This window comes from Petaurus breviceps, unplaced genomic scaffold (assembly GCF_028583685.1).
Source record: "Petaurus breviceps papuanus isolate PSGF00001 unplaced genomic scaffold, PetGlider_PUasm1.0 175, whole genome shotgun sequence".
Classification (NCBI taxonomy): domain Eukaryota; kingdom Metazoa; phylum Chordata; class Mammalia; order Diprotodontia; family Petauridae; genus Petaurus; species Petaurus breviceps.
Window position 1 is genome coordinate 60,256,768 of NW_027185764.1, and position 19,718 is coordinate 60,276,485.

At 38.2% G+C, this 19,718-nt stretch overlaps 1 protein-coding gene across 2 annotated transcripts in view; it reads right to left on the bottom strand.

The window, feature by feature from the left end:
• The window catches only part of B9D1 (B9 domain containing 1), a 53,984-nt gene that overhangs the window by 15,913 nt on the left and 18,353 nt on the right, over positions 1-19,718 (bottom strand). The gene's annotated exons all lie outside the window — the stretch shown is intronic.

Genomic DNA, 19,718 nt, shown 5'->3' on the forward strand with positions numbered 1-19,718 from the left:
AACCTTGGGCAAGTCATTTAATCTCTGAGCCTCAGTTTCCTTATCTGTACAATTGGAATAATAATATCAACTTATCAGATGACAAACATGGACATAGTCAATGTTGGAGGGGCTGTGTACTGGTCCTATCATTCTGGCAATTAATTTGGAACTGTGCAAAAGAATGACCAAAATGTCCATATTATTTGTTCTATAGATTCCACTGCTAGGCATATACACCAAAGGAAGTCAAAGACAAAGGGAATGGTCCCTACATACACCAAAATATTTACAGCAATCTTTTTTGTGGAAGCAAATTCCTGAAAACACATTAGATATCAAAGGGAGAAGGGCTGAGGAAGTTATGGTACCTGAATGTAATGGAATATCCCTATGTGACAGAAAACAATAAATATGACGGATAAAGAAAAGCATGGAAAGACCCATATGAACTAATGTAAAGTGAAGAAAGCTGAACAAGGGAAAACTGGGTATAATGACTACAACAACAACAAAATGAAAACAGAATGCTATGGAATTATAATAATGATCAAGTTTGGCTCCAAAGAAGAACCATAAGGCACCCTTTTTTTGGAGGGGGGAAGGCAAGGCAATTAGAGTTAAGTGACTTGCCCAAGGTCATATAAGGCACCCTTCTTCAGAGAAGTGAGGGATTACAGGTGAGAAACACTGCATAAAACATAAGACTTTTTCAATATGTTGGTTTTATGAATTTCCCCCTTTTTTTGTTCATTATTACAAGGGAAAATCAAGGGGATAACTGACAGTGTCAAGGGCTGCAGAGAGGTCAAGAAGGATGAAGACTGAGGAGAGGTCACTATAAGAAATGTCAGTAACTTGGGAGAAAGCCATTTCAGCTGAATGATAAGGTTTAAATCTTAAGAAGGGGGAGAAAATCTGGAACTCAAAACTTTGTGGAACTGAATGTTGTAAACTAATAGTAAGTAAACAAATAAAGAAGATGCTGAGAGGAAAGAAACAGAGGCATCTGATAGACAGCAGGGATGGATGGACCAAGTGAGGGTTCTATGGGGAGACACTGGCATATTGTAGGCAGGAGGGAAGCAACCAGTAGACAGGGAGTGATTAAAGATTAGTAATAGAATAGGGATGGCAGTGGAGACAATCTGATGGAGAGGATGGAATGGGTTGTACATGTAGAGAGGTTTGCCTTGGCAAGGAGAAGAGCCTCCTCTTTACGTGAGACAGAAGTGGAGGAGATAGCAGGAGAAGGCATCTGAATGATATAAGATGAAGAAGAAGGAGGAAGAGTGAGATCTCAGCTCACAACCTCAGTTTTTTTCAGTGAAATATGAGGCAAGGCTTTCAGCTTGCAGGAGGTGGTGCGGTAGCAGGGGGAAGTCAGAGGAGGTTTGAAGAGGGATGAAAAGGTTTGGAATAGCTACTGTGCTAAGTGGGATATTGAACTGATCAGGGAGGTATAAAAGGATTACCTTGCTGCACTGGGGCCAAGTTGAGATTATATAACATAAATTTGTAGTGGACCCAATCGACACAGTTTCATGATTTTCTCTAGCATTGTTTGACAGAATGTGAATAGAAGCAAAGACAGCAGATGATGGGAGTAATCCAAAACTAAGCCTTGGCAAAAGATTCGTGATGAGAGAGTAAGAGACTTGAGAGAAGATTATGTAGAGTTGTATTGGTTCGCCAAAGGGTCAAGATGGTAGAGGAGTATAGCCCGTGCAGGATTGAGGAGTGAAGGGACTAGAGGTCATGGTGAAGACAAAAACAGGTTTGGGGGCTTGCAAGACAGAGGCGGAATAACAACAGATTGTGATCAGTTAAGGGGATTTCAGAATTCATGAACAAGAAAGTAGAATACTTGTGGGTGATGGCAAATGCAAGGGTGTGACCATTTCTGTATGTAGCTGAGGTGGGACAGAACAGTAGGTCACTGGAAATTTGTAAAATGAGGAACTAGGAGATTAGGGTATATAAAGATAGGAAGGAGTTAGGGAGGAGTAAAGGGCTATGTCCAGGTACTGAATTTGTTGAGAAAAGAGGGTGTTCTGGAAGTCAGTATGTAACAGTTTCCAGAATCTTGATTGGGTGGTAAATACGGATTGACCAAAACTCAAAGGAGAAGTTACTGAGTGATGGTGGTAGAGGGAGAATCTTGAAGTGGTAATGAGGAGCAAGGAGCATTCCAATTCCTGTTCCTCAACAAGTGTGTCAGATGCATTGACTCTGGTAGCCTATGACACTCAGAACTGCTGGATATTAGCTAAGACTATGGGCCTCAAACTGCACCCTGCTCAGTCAAGGAAGAGATAGGAGAGACAGAGTTCTGATCCTCTTTATCACTAGCCAAAAGCTGCTAATATTTATTTATGCTGTTAACTTTTTGATCTTGTGTGATCTTGTATGTCAATGTGTCTGATTACAAATGATAACCCTGGTAGCAAGTTACATCCTTGAATAATTCTAGCATTTTCACAGAAATCTGGGAAAAGTTTTCGACTCTTTTAAAGAGAGAAATTATCCTGTTTTCAATTCTCTTTCAGGGGAGGGATGACCCCTTTTGGATTTCCCAGAAGTCAGAAAAATTTACTATATTATAGTACCAAAAAGCAGTTATGACTGCATCCCACTGACACTTGTAGGTTGTTAACAACTAATGGGGGAAAATTGTAGGTTCCAAGAAAGAGCTAAGACTAATTACAACTATATGAAAATATTATTTAAAAAGTTATATATGACAAAGCACTAATCACTAAATGACACTAGCTAAAAAAAGAAAAGAAAGAAAAGTTCATCCATGAAACAGATTATGTACACAATATAGAAAAGCAAGCAAACAAAATAACAAGGTATGGGGTGGCTAGGTGGCGCAGTGAATAGAGCACCAGCCCTTGAGTCAGGAGAACTTGAGTTCAAATCTGGACCCAGACACTTAACTAGCTGTGTGACCTTGGGCAAGTCACTTAACCCCAATTGCTCTGCCTTGCCCCCTCCAAAAAGCAAAAATAAGTAAATAAATAATAATAACAAAGTATTCAGTAAATTCAAAGATTCCAACCACTGGGGTGAGGACTCACTATTCAATAAAAACTGCTAAGAAAACTGTAAAGCAGCCTGACAGAAATGAGATTTAGACCAGAATCTCTCCCCATATACCACAGTAAATTTTATCCAAATGGATATAAGACTTAAGATATAAAGGATCAAATTATAAACAAATTAGAGGATAAAGAAAGAAAATATTCTTTAGAATGATAGATGTGGGGAAAGTTCATGACTATGCAGGGGGTACAGAGTCATAGCTAAAAAAATGGACAATTTTGATTTCATAAAATTGACTAAGTTTTTGCACAAACAAAATCAATGCAGTTAAGATTAGAAACTAAACAGCTACATAGGAAAAAAATCTTTGCAGCAAGTTTCTCTGATAAAGGTCTAATATTCAAGATATAGAGAGAACTGACTAAATATATATGAGAATAATAGTCATTCCTCAATAAATAAATGGTCAAAGAATATGAACAGAAAATTTTCAAAGGAAAAAATCCAAGCTACCATCAGTCATGTTAAAAATGCTTCAAACCACCAATAATTAATGAAATGAATATTAAAAATACTTTAAGAATCCACTTCATACCTATCATATTGGCAAAGAGAGCAAAAAAAAGGGAAATGACAGCTGTTGGTGGGGCTTCTGGAAGACAGGTAGGTACACTAGTACACTAGTTCACGAAACTGAATTGGTGAACCATTCTGGAAAACAATTTGGAACTATTACCAAAAAGTCACTAGACTCTCCATATCCTCTGACTCAGCAATACCACTACAAAGAAAGAGAAGAAGGAAAAGGACACATATGCACAAAAAATATGTATAGCAGCAATTTTGATGAAGCAAAGCACTGGAAACAAAGGAAGTACCCATCAGCTAGGGAATGACTGAATTGTGGTAATATAAATGTAATGGATTACTGTACCATAAGAAATGATGAAAGGGACAATTTTATAGAAACCTTGGAAGAACTATGTGAACTGATGCAGAGTGAAGTAAAGAGAAACAAGAAAACAATTTATTTAGTACCAACTAGGAATATTAAGTTAAGAAAAATGATTTACTAAAGCATTTTTAAAAATTCAAATAATCAAGAAATTCAAAAGAAATATGGACAAGTAGGATAGCTCTGAAAGTAACACTGAATTTATTATATACTTCTAAAAGAGAATATAGTGGAGATTCACACTTTCACATATCCTTTTCTGCTATAATTTATTTATGGAAATCTCCATCTTTTTTTTTGGTGTTAAGTATAGAATAGAATATACATATATAAAGACTGAACACGAGCTAATACATGTTATGCAGGAAGATGGGATCGTTGTAAACTTTATAAAGATTGAAGTTATATTTATAATGATAAGACTTCAATAAGGAGTACTTAATGCTAAGTGGCCCTAATGACCACAGAACCATATAGGCAAAATAGACAGTTTGTATTTTTCCACTGTTAATTTGTGTCAGAAGATAAGGCTTGTAGCTTTCTGAGCAGATGAACTCATTTTGAGTCATCCTCCTCCTGCTGCCTTAGATATTTAATGCTAGATCCTTCCACCAGTTTGTGTTCCCAATAAAGAAATTCCGGAGTGGCTAGGTGGCGCAGTGAACAGTGCACAAGCCCTGGAGTCAGGAGGACCCGAGTTCAAATCCGACCTCAGACACTTAATACTTACTAGCCATGTGACTTTGGGCAAGTCACTTAAACCCAATTGCCCTGCCCTCCTCACCTAAAAAAACCAAAAAATAATTAAAAAAAAAAATTCCCTCTACCTATAATCAATAAGGGACCCCAAGAACTTTTTTTTTTTTACCACATCTGGGTCTCATTAGGATTGCCCCCTGCTACATCCAGTACTAATTACCTATTCCTAACCAAGCTCACTCTTAGGATACATAATTTTGTCACCTGAATGCCAATTTTGAGTGTTTTCTCCCTGACCCATCTCCTCATATATGGGATGAGTTTCTTGCATCTATGGGAATGAACCTCTGTTTATATTACCATAGTGTGTGCTTGTATGTGTGTGTGTGTGCTTTGTTTGCCCATTCATTGCACTACATAATAATAAAGCTTGTGACTGTTACCATTTTCCTAAGTGCCAATTTTCTAGAAATTCCCAAATGCAGGATTTCCTTTAACCTGAGCAGAGAGGCCAAATAAAGAACTATTAAATTCATTAACTGTGTATAAAGATTTAGTATCTCCCACCCCAATAAAGAAGCTGGCAGGAAGCTCATATCTTGAATCATCCTGCGAAAGTAAGGCCCAGTAATGACTGAAACTCCCTTTTCCTATGGGCAGGGAGTCTGAATATCAACTAGCGGCCAATTCCCCAGATGTTCTCCTCTACCCCCACCCCCACCCTTGCTCCCTGCACTGCTGAATCAGCCCTAGTCCCCAGGTCCAGGCTTCTATCTCCTTCCCTCCAATGCCTGGTCCCACTAACCCGGGTAACTCTATAAAAATCCACCAAATTTTACTTGGGTTAGTATATCTAGGCCCCTAGTGGATGTCCTTCCATCTTCTCCAACTGTCCTTTGTTACTATATTTCCCCCTCAATTAAGCTGGTTTGCTTTATTTTTTCTCTAAATCTGTCTTGTATTCAGCATTTCCTTATACTGTGCTACGAAATCCTGAACCTCATCGCAATCTGCTGTATGACTATCTTTTTAGTCTTCTACTTTACAGGATTATTATTTAAATAAAGATTTTTGCCTTAACTATAGTACTTAGTAAAAAGTCTAGATTTCAGAAGTCTATAATTATCTCATATTATTATATGAGGAAGTCAGGCTCAGCAATATTTATTTACTAAAAAGTCCTGTTTTATAAGAACCCATTGTATGGAGTATCTCAAAAGTCTTTATGCACCTTTAGGTTTTAATAGCTTTTAAAATGCACTAAGACTTTTGGGACGAACTATATTTCACAGCAGATATTGCCTTTATAGACTTTAATCTTTTTTTTTTTTTAAAGCAATCGGGGTTAAGTAACTTGCTCAAGGTTACATGGCCAGTTATTTCTGGGTGTGGTGCTGAGTATCTGAGCCCAGATTTGATCCAGGTCATCCCGACACTGGAGCCGGTGCTTTTACTCACTGAGCCACCTGGCTGCCCCTAAGCAATTGGGGTTAAGTAGCTTGCTCGAGGTTACACGGCCAGGTGTTTCTGAGTGGGTGCTAAGTGTTGGAGCCCGGGATTCGATCTCCAGATCATTCCAACACTGGAGCCGGTGCTCTTACTCACTGTGCTACCTGGCTGCCCTAGACTTTAATCTTTAGTTTCAAGGAGTTTAAGTCATCAAAACTGATGACATTCCAACCCTTCTTTGCAGAGGTGAAATACTAGGGTTGTGGAATACTGCATATGCTATTCAACTCAGTAGATACAATAGGTTAGTTCAGTTGAAAGATGCTATTACTCAAAGAGAAAATACTATAACTATGAAACTAAGGACATTTACATATTATAAGTAAAACTGTTGCTTAAAAAGTTTTCACTCATTTTTCAACTGTTAATATTATTAATAATACTGACACTTATATAGCACTTTAAGGTTTATAAAATACTTTCTTTACTACCCTCAAAGAAAGGTAATATAAATATTATTAACTCATTTTAGGAGCAAGGAAAGTAAGATTTAAGAGGTGAAAAGACTTGTCCAGGTCCAAAGCTAGTAAATGTAAGAGCCAGGATTCAAAGACCATATCCTTCTAACTCCAAATGATCTTTTTACTACACCATGTGACTTCTCATTTTGTTCTTCTCATTGCTATACCCTTAATAACAATCATCTCTGAGTAATTCCTGAAGCAGTTGATACAAAAAAAGATTCTTCTTAGTATTTATGTATGAGAGAAATGTATACCAATCTTATTTCTACACAAAGAAGCTTAACAACTTCTTCCCCTTTTGGCAACTCCAAAATATTAAAGAAGGTTTTTGTTTTGTTTATATAGTCATCTTTTAAGTGGTTCAGAATATGTCTATCTCATTGAGTCAAAGAGTTAGAAAGGACAGCAGGGATCATCTAATTTAATAAGAAGTCTGAGCAAAAAACAAAAATCCCTCCTCTACAATATTTCTGACAAATGGTCACCCAGTCTCTGTCCTTAAACATAGCCAGTAACAGGAAACTCATCCCTTTGGGATGAGACTGTGCTCTAATTCTTATAAAATTCTTCTTCATATTTATCTAAAATCTGTCTCCCTACAACTTGGTCTGGAGCAACACGGACTGCCTCTTCCACATATGGGTCCTTCAAACATCTGAAGACTTGTGTTGTTCAGTCCTTGCAGCTACATCCAACTCTTTGTGACCCCATTTGGGGATTTCCTGGCAAAGACACTGGAGTGCTTTGCCATTTCTCTCTCCAGCTAATTTTACAGATGGAACTAAGGCAAAGAGGGTTAAGTGACTTGCCCAGGTCACACAGTTAGTATGAGCTGAACTTAGGGAGAAAAATCTTCCTCTTCAGGCCTGGGACTCTATCCACTGTGCCACCTAGCGGTCTGAAAACTGTAGTACACTTGAAAGAACAATGGCTTTAGAAGTCTGAGCATGAGGATTAGAATCTGAGCTCTAATTTATTTGACTTTAAGCAAGCCACCTAATTTCACAGGGTCTCAATTTTGTCATCTACCATGTTTCCCCGATAATAAGACACTGTCTTATTAAAATTTTTTGGACAGAAAAACGCCAGAGGGCTTATTTTCAGGGGAGGGCTTATTTTAATGAACATTGACAGCAATTTTAATAAACAGGTAAATGTGAACAAAAAAATGTACCTTTATTCAATAAGCAAATCACTGGGGAAGAACAGGATGATGCGCTCACTGCTGCAGCTCTGATTGGATGCAGCTCTGAGCGCGTGTAGCGCAGGGGATCACCTTCACTACAGTAGCAATCTCAATAGGGCTTATTTTCGGGGGAGGGCTTATTTTCGGGATAGGTCTTATTATCGGGGAAACACGGTATATAATGAGGGGATTCTCTTCCAGCTTAAATCCTATGATCCAGAAGTCTTACTGCACCACTCCTCCTTCCCCTTGATTTAAATTTCACAAAGTATCCCTTCTATATCTATGCCACTTAAAAATTCTTTTATTTATTTTTAGTTCTCAACATTCATTTCCACAAGATTTTGAGTTACAATTTTTTCTCCCCATCTTTCCCTTATCCCCACCCGAAAATAGCAAGGCCACTGAATACCCCTTCCCCCAATCCATTCTCCCCTATACCCTCCACCATCACTCTCCGCCCCCCCCAACTTTCTAGCAGGGCAAGATGGACCTCTATACCCCAGTCCCTGTATATCTTATTTCCCAGTTGCATGTAAAAAACAAATTTTTTTAAACATTTGTTTTTAAAATGTTCAGTTCCAGATTTTTTCCTTCCTCCTTCCTCACCCACCCTCACTGAGAAAACAAGCAATTCAATATAGGTTGTACATGTGTAGTTACCCAAATAATTTCAATAGTTGTCATACTGTGAAAGACCAACTAAATTTCCCTCCATTCTATCCTATCCCCCACTTACTCCATTTTCTCCTTTGACCCTATCCCTTTTCAAAAAGTTTGCTTCTAACTACCCTGTCCTCCAATCTGCCCTCCCTTCTATCATCCCTGCTCCTATCCCCTACCCCCCTATTTTCCTGTAGGGTAAGATACCCAATTGAGAATCAATGTTATTCCCTCCTTAAGCCAGATTCAATGAGAATAAGATTGTTCCATTCCCTTTCACCTTCCTGTTCTTCCCCTCCATTGTAACAGTTTTCTCTTGCCTCTATTATGAGATAATTTACCCTAATCTATCTCTCCCTTTCTCCTTCTCCCAATAAATTCCTCTCTCACCTCTTAATTTTATTTTTTAGTTATCAGCCCTTCATATTAAACTCATCCTGTGCCCTCTGGCTATATACATATGAACATACATATGCAAACACACAAATATAGTGATATACACATATACCCTCCTATACATATGTATGTATACATATATACATATTTCCTACAACTATCCTCATACTGAGAACAGTCTTATGAGTTACAATTATTGTTTTTCCATGTAGGAATATAAATCGTTCAACTTCAATAAGTTCCTTATGATTTCTTTTTCCTGTTTACCTTCTCATGCTTCTCTTGCTTCTTGTATTTGAAAGTCAAATTTTCTGTTCAGCTCTGGTTTTTTTTTTTCATCCAGAATGCTTGAAAATCCTCTATTTTACTGAATGACCATATTTTCCCCTGTAACATTATACTCAGTTTTGCTGGGTAGGTGACTCTTGATTTTAGTCCTAGCTCCTTTGACCTCTGGAATATCACATTCCAAGCCCTTTGATCCCTTAACGTAGAAGCTGATAGATCTTGTGTTATTCTGATTGTTTCTACAATACTCAAATTGTTTCTTCCTGACTGCTTGCAGTATTTTCTCCTTGACGTGGGAACTCTGGAAATTGGCTACAATATTCCTAGGAATTTTCTTCTTGGGATCTTTTTCAAGAGGCAATCAGTGAATTCTTTCCATTTCTACTTTGCCCTCTGGTTCTAGAATATCAGGGCAATTTTTGCTTGACGATTTCTTGAAAGATGTTGTCTAGGCTCTTTTTCTGATCGTGGCTTTCAGGTAATCCAATAATTTTTAAATTATCTCTCCTGGATCTATTTTCCAGGTCTGTGGTTTTTCCAATGAGAGATTTCACACTGCCTTCTATTCTTTCATTTGTTTGGATCTGTTTTATATATCTTGATTTCTCATAAAGTCATTAGCTTCCAATTGCTCCAATCTTATTTTGAAGGAGTAATTCTCTTCAGTGACTTTTTGAAATTCCTTTTCAATCTGGCAAATTCATCTTTTTAAGGCATTCCTCTCCTCACTGGCTTTTTGAGCCTCTTTTGCCATTTGAGTTAGTCTATTTTTTTAAGGTGTTATTTTCTTCAGTGTATTTTTGGGTCTCCTTTAGCAGGCTGTTGACTGGCTTTTCATGATTTTCTTGCATCATTCTCATTTCTCTTCCCAATTTTTCCTCCACTTCTCTTACCTGAATTTCAAAATCCTTCTTGAGCTCCTCCATGGCCTGTAACCACTTCATATTTTTCTTGGATGCTTTTAATGCAGGAGTTCTGACTTCATTATCTTCCTCCCACTCCATGCCTTGATCCTTTTTGTCCCTAAAAAAGGAATCTATGGTTTGATTACATTTCCTCAGCTTGCTCATCTTGTCAGTCAATTACCCAACTTTTGAGCGCTTTGCCACAGTAGAACTCTGCTTCTGGAATGGAGAGAGCTTCATCCCAAATTGCTGCTGCTGGAGCTATTTGAAGGGTGCCCTCTCTACAGACACCACAAGCTCTGGCTCACTGGTCACACACACCCCAGGACCACCACCCAAGTCTGCGATCCAGATCCAAGCAGGTTAAAGCAAGAGCAATCATCCTTTGAATGGTAGCTTGGTCCCCCTGCAATCTGCAAGCCAGGAGCTCCTGAGACAGCCAGGCAACAGCGGCTGTACAGCTGCTGTGCCTCCCCAGACCGCACTCTCGGTCCCCCTGTTCCCACAAAGTTCCACATTGACCTTTAACTTTCTTTTTGGTGTTTATGGGTTCATAATTCTGGAAACTGCCACAGCTGTTGGTGATTCTCTTTCCTGAAGTCTGCTCCAGGCCCGCCACTGGTCAGGGCCACCCTGGGGCTGGGAACCATGTGGTTCATGTGTGGCTGTGCTCAGCTCCCAGCCTGGTGCAATAGATCCTTCCTGTCAGCCTGCCAGGCTTCTTTCAGAGGGAACTTTGTTTCTCTTTGTCTCTTTGTAGGTTCTGTAGCTCTAAAGCTTCTTTAGAGTCAATTTTTACATGCATCAGAAGTGATTGGAGGGGAGCTTGCACCAAGTTTGTGCTTCTACTCCGACATCTTGGCTCTGCCCCCAGAATGTAAGCCACTTAAAAATTCTTAAGAATACACTCTGTCTCTACCCATGTCAATAATAAAAACACTAAATGATGGAATGAAACACAGATTTGTGGCAGAGTGCTAGGGACCTTCCAAGTACAGGTGATACAGGTGACGTTTTCATCTAGTACATACAGAAATACTTACCAAAAATTATATTCAATTGGGTGACTTATCTGGAATTATCTCAATACTGATTTCAAAATTATTCTAAAAAAAATCACATTAGACTAGCTTTTAGACAATTATTTAAATAGTACTTTTTTATTCTAAATTATAGGCAAGGTTAGTTTGATAATTATAATGCTCATATTCTTAAGTCCTGGACTTCTAGAAAGCAAAACTGTTCAGTGGCAACAATTTTATTTTGACATGTTTAGCAGATACAAATAAAAGGAAGACTATGAAAGCAAAATGTTTATTATAGATTGTTGTAAAGTCTCATCGTCTCCAATTACTCTTTTCAGGGGATTAGTACACAAAAAATTGTCAAACTGTCTTATCATTGTATAATGGAAGGTAAAGCAAGTCTAACTAGTTGGTAAATGTATTTTGCAAAGTGAGGTTTTACTTATCTTGCTATAAATAAGCTTTGTGAGTGAAGATATTCAGATATAACCCTGAGATTTTGCTGAATTATCAGTTCTTAGGACCAGAAAAAAAAAAAAAAACTTTCAAGCTAATCTGTTCAAGTTCTTTTTTCAAATGAGAAAACAAGATCAGAGATATTGCTTTCAACCCAGGAAGTTAAACACATAATGTGAAACTTTATAGAATAACTAGTCTAGCCCTTCTTTTCTTATAAAAATGAAACCAGAAACCAGGTTTGCTATTCCCCAATACGGTGTTTTTTTCATTAAAACATATGCTGCCAACATAAGAAAGCAGTACTGAATATTATAAAGGTATACTTTGTTCAACATTTTGTTTTCTACTTGGTTCAGAAAACAAATACCAAAACATACTGAACTTAAAGTCAAGAAGATATAGGTTCAATTCTGCCTTTTATACAGAGTGTTCCAAAAGTCTTAGCTTTCAAATAGCTTAAAACGGCAAGGAGACTTTGGAGACACACACCACTTGTTAACTTGTGTGACAAGGAGCAAATTACTTAACGTTTCTAAGTTTCAATTTCCTCAAATATAATATGGCTGACAAAGTATTTTTATATATGTTATTACATTTAAGCTTACCTGGCTCACTTACTATACTTACAGATATAATAATTAAAGTATCATAACTGTCACAGGGCTGTTGTCTCAAAGTACTTTACAAACTGATAAAAAAAATTTTTTTGGTAAATCAAGGTGAAAAACATCAGGGCTTTTTTTTTAAAGCATCCTCATTCTTCAAAATTTCATACAAGCTTCTTGTTATCAACTATAGCAATTATTTCTCAGAAATCAAAAATCACACAATCTGAGAGCTGGAAGGAACCACAAAAGTCATCTAGACCAATCTGTACTTAAGAAAGAATGCCTTCTAGGTCCTCCAGCCCAGATACAAAGACCTCTAGTGAAGAAGAACTGTCCCCCCACCCCAACTTCCACTTTCATATTATATTAGCAAGCACCCTAGCACACCCAGGATGGCCTGCTAGCACAGGTTATTTGTTCTGCTTTTAAAGGAAAGACTGCTCAAAAAGGGGTTATATTATATTCACTAGCTCAAGGGAAAGGTCAACACCTGAATATGGAGAAAATATAAGCAGAGAAATTAGCACAAAGATCAACAGACAGGGTTCCAACTGTCTGAACAAAGTAAGACAACAACCTATATATACACCACCAGACTGAGGGAGTACAAACAACATCTGAATAGTTGGGGGGCTCTTATCCAGGAAATCACAAGATCCTTCTCATGAGCGAACCCAGAAACCAAAATGACAACCTCCCAGAATATATAACAAAGACTTGGCCCCTGATAAGCTCAGAGCCAGAAGGCATAAAACCACCTGACTCAGCACATCTGTGAATTATCAGGGTTTAAAGATCAATCCTTCAGATGTCCACAATTTAGCACCGAGTCTGGGAAACTGAACTCCAACAAGGAGGAAAAAACAACAAAAATCCCACCTTGCTTGTGCTCACAAATATATGTCTCCAATTGTTAGGAAGTTACTCCTTACCTCCAGCTTAAAGATGCTTCCCTGCAACTTCTAACCACTGCTCCTAATTCAATCATCTGGGGCTATACAAAACCAGTTTAATTCACCTTTCACATTACAACTGACAAATACTTGAAAATGGCTATTACGTCCTTTCTTTTCATCCTACCCTAAGTCTTTACTTCTTCAGGCTAGATAGGGCCTTTGCCACCCTCATCACCTTCCTCTGGATGCCCTCCAGCTGACCAATGTCCTTCCTAAAATGTGGTTTCCAGACCTGAAAACAATCCTTTAGATGTGTTCTGCCTAGGGTAGTGTAAAGTAGGACTATGACCCATCTAATTCTGAATGCTAAGCTAAGTCTCTCTTAATGCAATTAGTAAATACTTACTATGCGCCTACTATGTACCAGTTATTTCATGTAGTAGACTGGTTACAATTTCACCATTTTGTATATAAGGAAACTACACAAGTATTGTATCAACAGTTACCAGTAAGCATTAATAGAAGAAGATAAATTAATAAGAACCTTCAGAAACACTTTTAGTCTACTATTTAGTCTGAAGATTTGACAATTAGAAAAGGACCTTTAAAATCATGTTCTCTAATATCCTCATTTTACAGAGAAGGTCCAGAGAACAGAAGTGTCTAACCCAAAGTCAACTGATAAATCAACAAACAATTATTAAGTACTTATTGTGTGTTAAGTGCTGGAAATACAAAACAAAAGCAAAAACAGTCCCTGCCCTCAAGAAGCTTACATTCTAATGGAGGAGACAAAAACACGTCTATAAATGGTATATACAACATAAATACAGAGAGAATAGAGATAATCTGGGAAAGAAAAGCATTAGTATGGCTTCATGTAGAAAGTGGCACATAAGCTAAGTGCTGAAAGAAGCCAGGGGTTTCAAGAAGCAGAGGGGAGAAAGGAGTACAAAACAAGAATGAGAGCTCACCATTTCAAAGGCTAGAGAAGTAAGATGGAATATCATTCTGTAAGAAAAGTAAGTTAGTAGGTGGGTATGGCTAAACCCTATGGTTCAGTGCATGAAGGTTGTGGAGTTTATTAAATTGGAGGGCAAGGGGGAAGAATGGATGTGGGCAGACTTACACTTTAGGAAAAGGGTTTTGATGATGTGGAGGATGGCTTGGACAAGAGAAGACTGAGGGAGGGAAACATAATAGAAGGTAATTGCCATAGTCTAGGTGAAAAACAATGAACTGATGAGCTAGTGAATGAAGAAGATGGGATATCTGCAAAATGTTGTAGAAATAGAATATGATTGTGCAACAAACTGGATATGTGGGGTGAGATGAAGGTTTCAAGTATCAGTGGCTAGAAGGAAGGTGGTATCCTACATGGTAATAGTGAATTTAAGAAGGGGGGTGGGGTTTTGGGGAAAGAATGAACTATGTTTTGGATATGTTGAGTCTGAGATGCCTCTGAGACATCAAGTTTGAAATGTCTAGTAGGTAACTGGAGATCATGGACTAGAATTGGAAATATAGACTTGGAATTATATGGATAGAGATAATAAATGAACTGATGGGGGCTGATGAGGTCACCAAGTGCAAAACTGTACAGAGAAAAGAGAAGAGGGCCTAGGACAAGGTTTTGGGGAATACCTACAGTTAGTGGGCATGATGATCCAGCAACAGAGACCATGAAGGGAAATTAGATAGCTAGGAGAAAGACTGGGAGAGGATGGTTTCACAAAAACCCAGAAAGAATATCCAAAAAAGAAGTCGGTCAACAGTGTTAAATATTGCTGAGAAGTTAAGAAGGATAAGGATGGAAAACTGAAGAAATCCAAACAAGCAACAATTATATGAGAAAAAAATTTTCCAAATAACTACTGGAGAATTCACATTAAAACAATTCTGAAGTCCCATCTCACACCCATCAGACTGGCAGATATAACAAAAAAGAAAAATGACAATTGTTAGAGAGGCTGTAAGGCAAAAGTTGATTTTGTGCAAAGAAGTTGATTGTTAAATTGGAGTGGGAGGTCTTCTAGCTTACCTGAGATTCTGGTCTGTAACTCAGAAATGAATGAAATTATCTGTTCTCAAAGAATTCTATAATAGTATATTTTACCATTTTAGAATACACAGAATATTCTTTTAAAATGATTTCATTCAAGCAAAGTTACAGGATGTTACTTTTGGCTATGAGAGGTGGGAAGTATATTTTACGTGTTAAATGTGCAGCAGGTATTCATGGAAGCTCTTCCTCATCTCCCAGAAGTCTGACAGAGAAATAAATCAGGAAAACACTGGAGAAGGAAGGAAAAAAATGTGTGTATACTGATCCCCAAACTAGGAGCGTACTGGAGCCAACTTGAAGCAGTTTGTGGAAGCAAATTGTTAAACTTTAGTTTCAGCATTTATATGTTGAATATCAGCAAGTGCTTATAAGAGTTTGATTTTTGTTAATTGACCAGACTTAAGGAAGTGATGAATAAAATGCTAATCATGCATATTAAATTTAAATGTGTATCATATGTACATTTCCCCCACAGACAACTGGTTATTGCCAGAATTCCTCAGCTTTCTCTTCTTTTTGCCTCAAGGGACTTCCAGGTCAACATTTCATGCTTTTCTTTCCATGAGGCCAGGGCAGAGAAGCAGAGTCAGTTTAACAGCATTCATAAGCACTTTCCTTGTGCCAGGCACTAGGGCAAGCAGCTGCTATCTATTTCTTGTGGCTGTCACTGTTACCGCTCTAGCTGGTGGCATCAAAGAACTGAGACAGACCCTAAAAACTCTGGTGGTGGAGGCAGAGATCATAAAGTGGATATGAGATCGGGGCATGACAGGGACAAGAACGACAGTAAGCAAAAGACCAGAGTGGGATGGATTTCCAGCTGAAAATTAGACCAGGAGACAAATCCCAGTCCCTAGCACTTACTCCCTCCTCACCCTGTTTCTTCCATTTCCAGAGCCAATGTCAAAGGATTCCAAACAGGTCCAATAAAACATTGTATGGTGTCTAGGCAGTCTAAAATATAGAGGATTGAAGGCAGTTTCCCAGACAGGATTACTATATTTTTAATGTTTAGAAAATACTACACATTAAGAGGAAACACAGCATAGTGACAAGAGAACCAGTCCTGAAGCAAGAAAATCCTGGGTTCAAGTCCTGCCTCTGACAGACACACTCCGACAAACCAATTAACCTCTCTGTGCTCTAGGCAACCCCCCAGAACACAAACTGCACAGGTGGTATTTATCTGCATTGGCAGAAGCAGCTCCTTCACCAGAGTTCCCCACACCAGTGAAATCACAAGTCCAGTCCTAATCCCTTTCCCTATTCTACTGTCATACCCTAGATCTAACTGGAGCCCATGATTAGAACCACAAGCCATGCAAGCTCGTAGGCTGAAGACTCATAATAAATAGTGGAGATACTGAAGGGCATATGCCCTTGATATGCTCTGAAGAAATCACTTGGCAGGTGGCCAAGTATACTACCTTGTATGGAAATAATTTTATATTCCATTGCCAGTTAATGGTTTTCATCAATGAAGTGACGGTTTACTTTTCTGTAGCCTTGGAGAAAGCAGGACACAAGTGTGGTGTGGGCTGATGCTGCTGCAGGGCCCCAGGTGCCTGCCTGGGAAACTCATCATGCACCTTGCATTGTAGTCACCTACACCAACAATGATGGGAAAATGACACTGTTAGCTTGCCAAATGACTATCAACAAGATTACTTCTGGTAGGCTAACAGAAACGCACCCCAGCTCATTTTGTAATCTAGGCTGCTCACTCCAGTTATTGTGAAACATTCCATATATGAGTGGCTTTCTTAATTATATAAACTCGTACTAGTTTCCAAGTCTGACTCAAATATAAAATCTTTCCTAGGGGAAAAATGTGTCATTTCAGTGAATGAGATAGGTAAAGAAGTTATGGTGACTATCCTTAGGTAGTGAAACTTTGGTAAAGATCTTTCTTTGAAAAAAAATATGTGCATTTTAAATCCAGTCTTCTCACATTTCCATCCAAGTGATACAGTGACACTGGCCTCCTTGTTATTCTTCAAACTTCCCTGAAGCCTCAGCCAAAATCCCATCTTCTACAAGAAGTCTTTTTCAGGCCTTCATAAAAACTAGTATCTTTCTTTAGACGTAATCTTCCATATACATACATACACATATACAGACATGCATACGTGTGTATATACACACATCTATGTGTATACACACATATGTAAATGTGCACATGGTATCTTTCTTTGTATCCCCATCATTTAGCACAGGGCCTGGAACATATGTTGTTGCTATTGTTGAGTTGTTTCAATCACGTCCAACTCTCCATGACCCCATTTTGGGATTTTCTTGGCAAAGACACTGGAGTGGTTTACCATTTCCTTCTCCAGCTCATTTTACAAATGAGGAAACTGAGGCAAACAGGGTGCAGTGACTTGTCCAGGGTCATACAGCTAGTAAGTGTCTGAGGTGGATTTGAACTCATGAAGAGGACTCCTCCTGACTCCAGTCAGTGCTGTATCCCCTGTGCCACCCAGTTGCCCTGCCTTGCACATTGTTAGTGTTTAATAATTACCTGTTGACTCACTAACTGTGGGAAAATAAACACACTAATGAATTGCTGATGCACTTGTGAATTGGTCCAGCTGTTCTGGAATGCAATATGGAACAAAGCCCCCAAAGCCATTAAACTATGCATATTCTTTGGTCCAGCAATACCACTATTAAGCCTAAAGAGATAAATGAAAGAGGAAAAGGACCCATACATACAAAAATATTTATAGCAGCTCTTTTTATTATAGCAAAGACCTGAAAATTTAAGGGGGTGATCATCTGTTGGGGATTACCGGTTAAACAAATTATGATAAACATAACAAAATATTATTGTGCCATAAGAATTAACAAAAGGGATAGCTTCAGAGAAACTTGGGAATATTTGTATGAACTGATGCAGAGTGAAGTGAGCAGAATGAGAACATTCACACAATAACATTATAATAAAAGATAACTGAAAAACTTGAGAACACTAGATCTATCTATTCATCTATCTGAAGAAGAAAAGTGTTGTACATGAGGCTGCATGAGTCTGAAGGACTAATGATGAAACATGCTACTAATATATCGACAGAGAGGCAATGGATGTAACATACAGAAGATATGCATTTTTTGACAAGGCAAATGTAGAAGTTTGTTTTGCTTGATTTTGCATATTTATTACAGGAACTTTGCTTTCCTTTTTTTCTAATTGGGGTGGGAATGGGAGGGTAAAGAAAAATAGTGATAACAAAAAAGAAAGAAAAGAGAATACTGAAGCATCTTTTTTTAAAAAATGTAGACAAGAAATGAGAAGGAAGGCCAAAAAGAATCTCAGACAAGCAAAACACTTATGAAGGTTGTACACTGAGAAAATCAAGTTGTACATAATAGAGATCTATAGATGCATGTACAATCCTCTTCTGTTATAATTTGTATATGGAGATGCCCATATTATTTGGTGGTTGTTATTTTTTTTGGAGGGGGGAAGGCAGGGCAATTGGGGTTAAGTGACTTGCCCAAGATTACATAGGTAGTAAGTGTGTCAAGTGTCTGAGATCAAATTTGAACTCAGGTCCTCCTGACTCCAGGGCTGGTGCTCTATTCACTGCGCTGTCTAGTGGTCCCTATATTTGGTGCTTTTTGAGTTCAGAATTTTTTTTAAGAGAAGAGAGGCCATTAGCTTTGGCAATAAGAGATTATTTGTAACTTTGGTAAGAGTGATTTCAGTTGACTAAATAACCTTGTAAACCAAACCGCAAAAGGTTAAGAAGAGTCTGAGAGGAAAAGCAGTGGCATTTTTTTTTCAAAGTGTTTGCCTGAGAAAGGGAGAAGAGATACTTAATGATACTTATCAGGTATTATGTGATCTGGAGAGGTCTTTTTAAGGATGACAGACACTTGGGTATGTTTGGAGGCAGCAGGAAAGGAACTGATACAGAGAGATTTAAGATTAGATAGAGTCTGGATGATAATGAAGGAATTCTGTTAAAAAAGAAAGACAGGAAGGGATGGGCTCAAAGTTGGCCCTAGAGAGAAGAATCCCCTCTTTATCTGAGACTGGAAGAAATGTCAGGGAAGACATTCAAGGGTTGTGAGATAGATAAGGTGGAAGGGAAAAGAGGGCATTCTAGGTGAATTTTTCAGTACAATATGAAATCAGGACTTGAGATGGTGGAGGAATGGATGCCGTGAAGAGGCTTGAGGAGGAAGACATCAGTTTGAGTTTTGATTTTCAGGCAAAGACATCCTGCCTTTTGTTCATATTGTCTGTTATGTATGGTTGGATCAGAGTTTATAGGTATGTGCTGGTAGAGCAGATAGAGAGTCCTAACTCTACAGATGCAATCTGCATATGAAGTTCTAGGGCTTGAAGGATGATACTAGTAATTTCAAATATAATTTATTATTATTTTAGTGGCATTAATTTCTTTTTGATACAATGACCTTTTGATAGAAATCAATTGCTGAGGGCTTTAAAATGCTGACAGGCAGAACTGAAGTAAAAAAGAAATATTGTCAATGACATCAAGAGTTTGGTTTAATTTCTGACCTTAATTCTTTTTTTTAGAATAAAGATAGGGCCTGGAGCTGT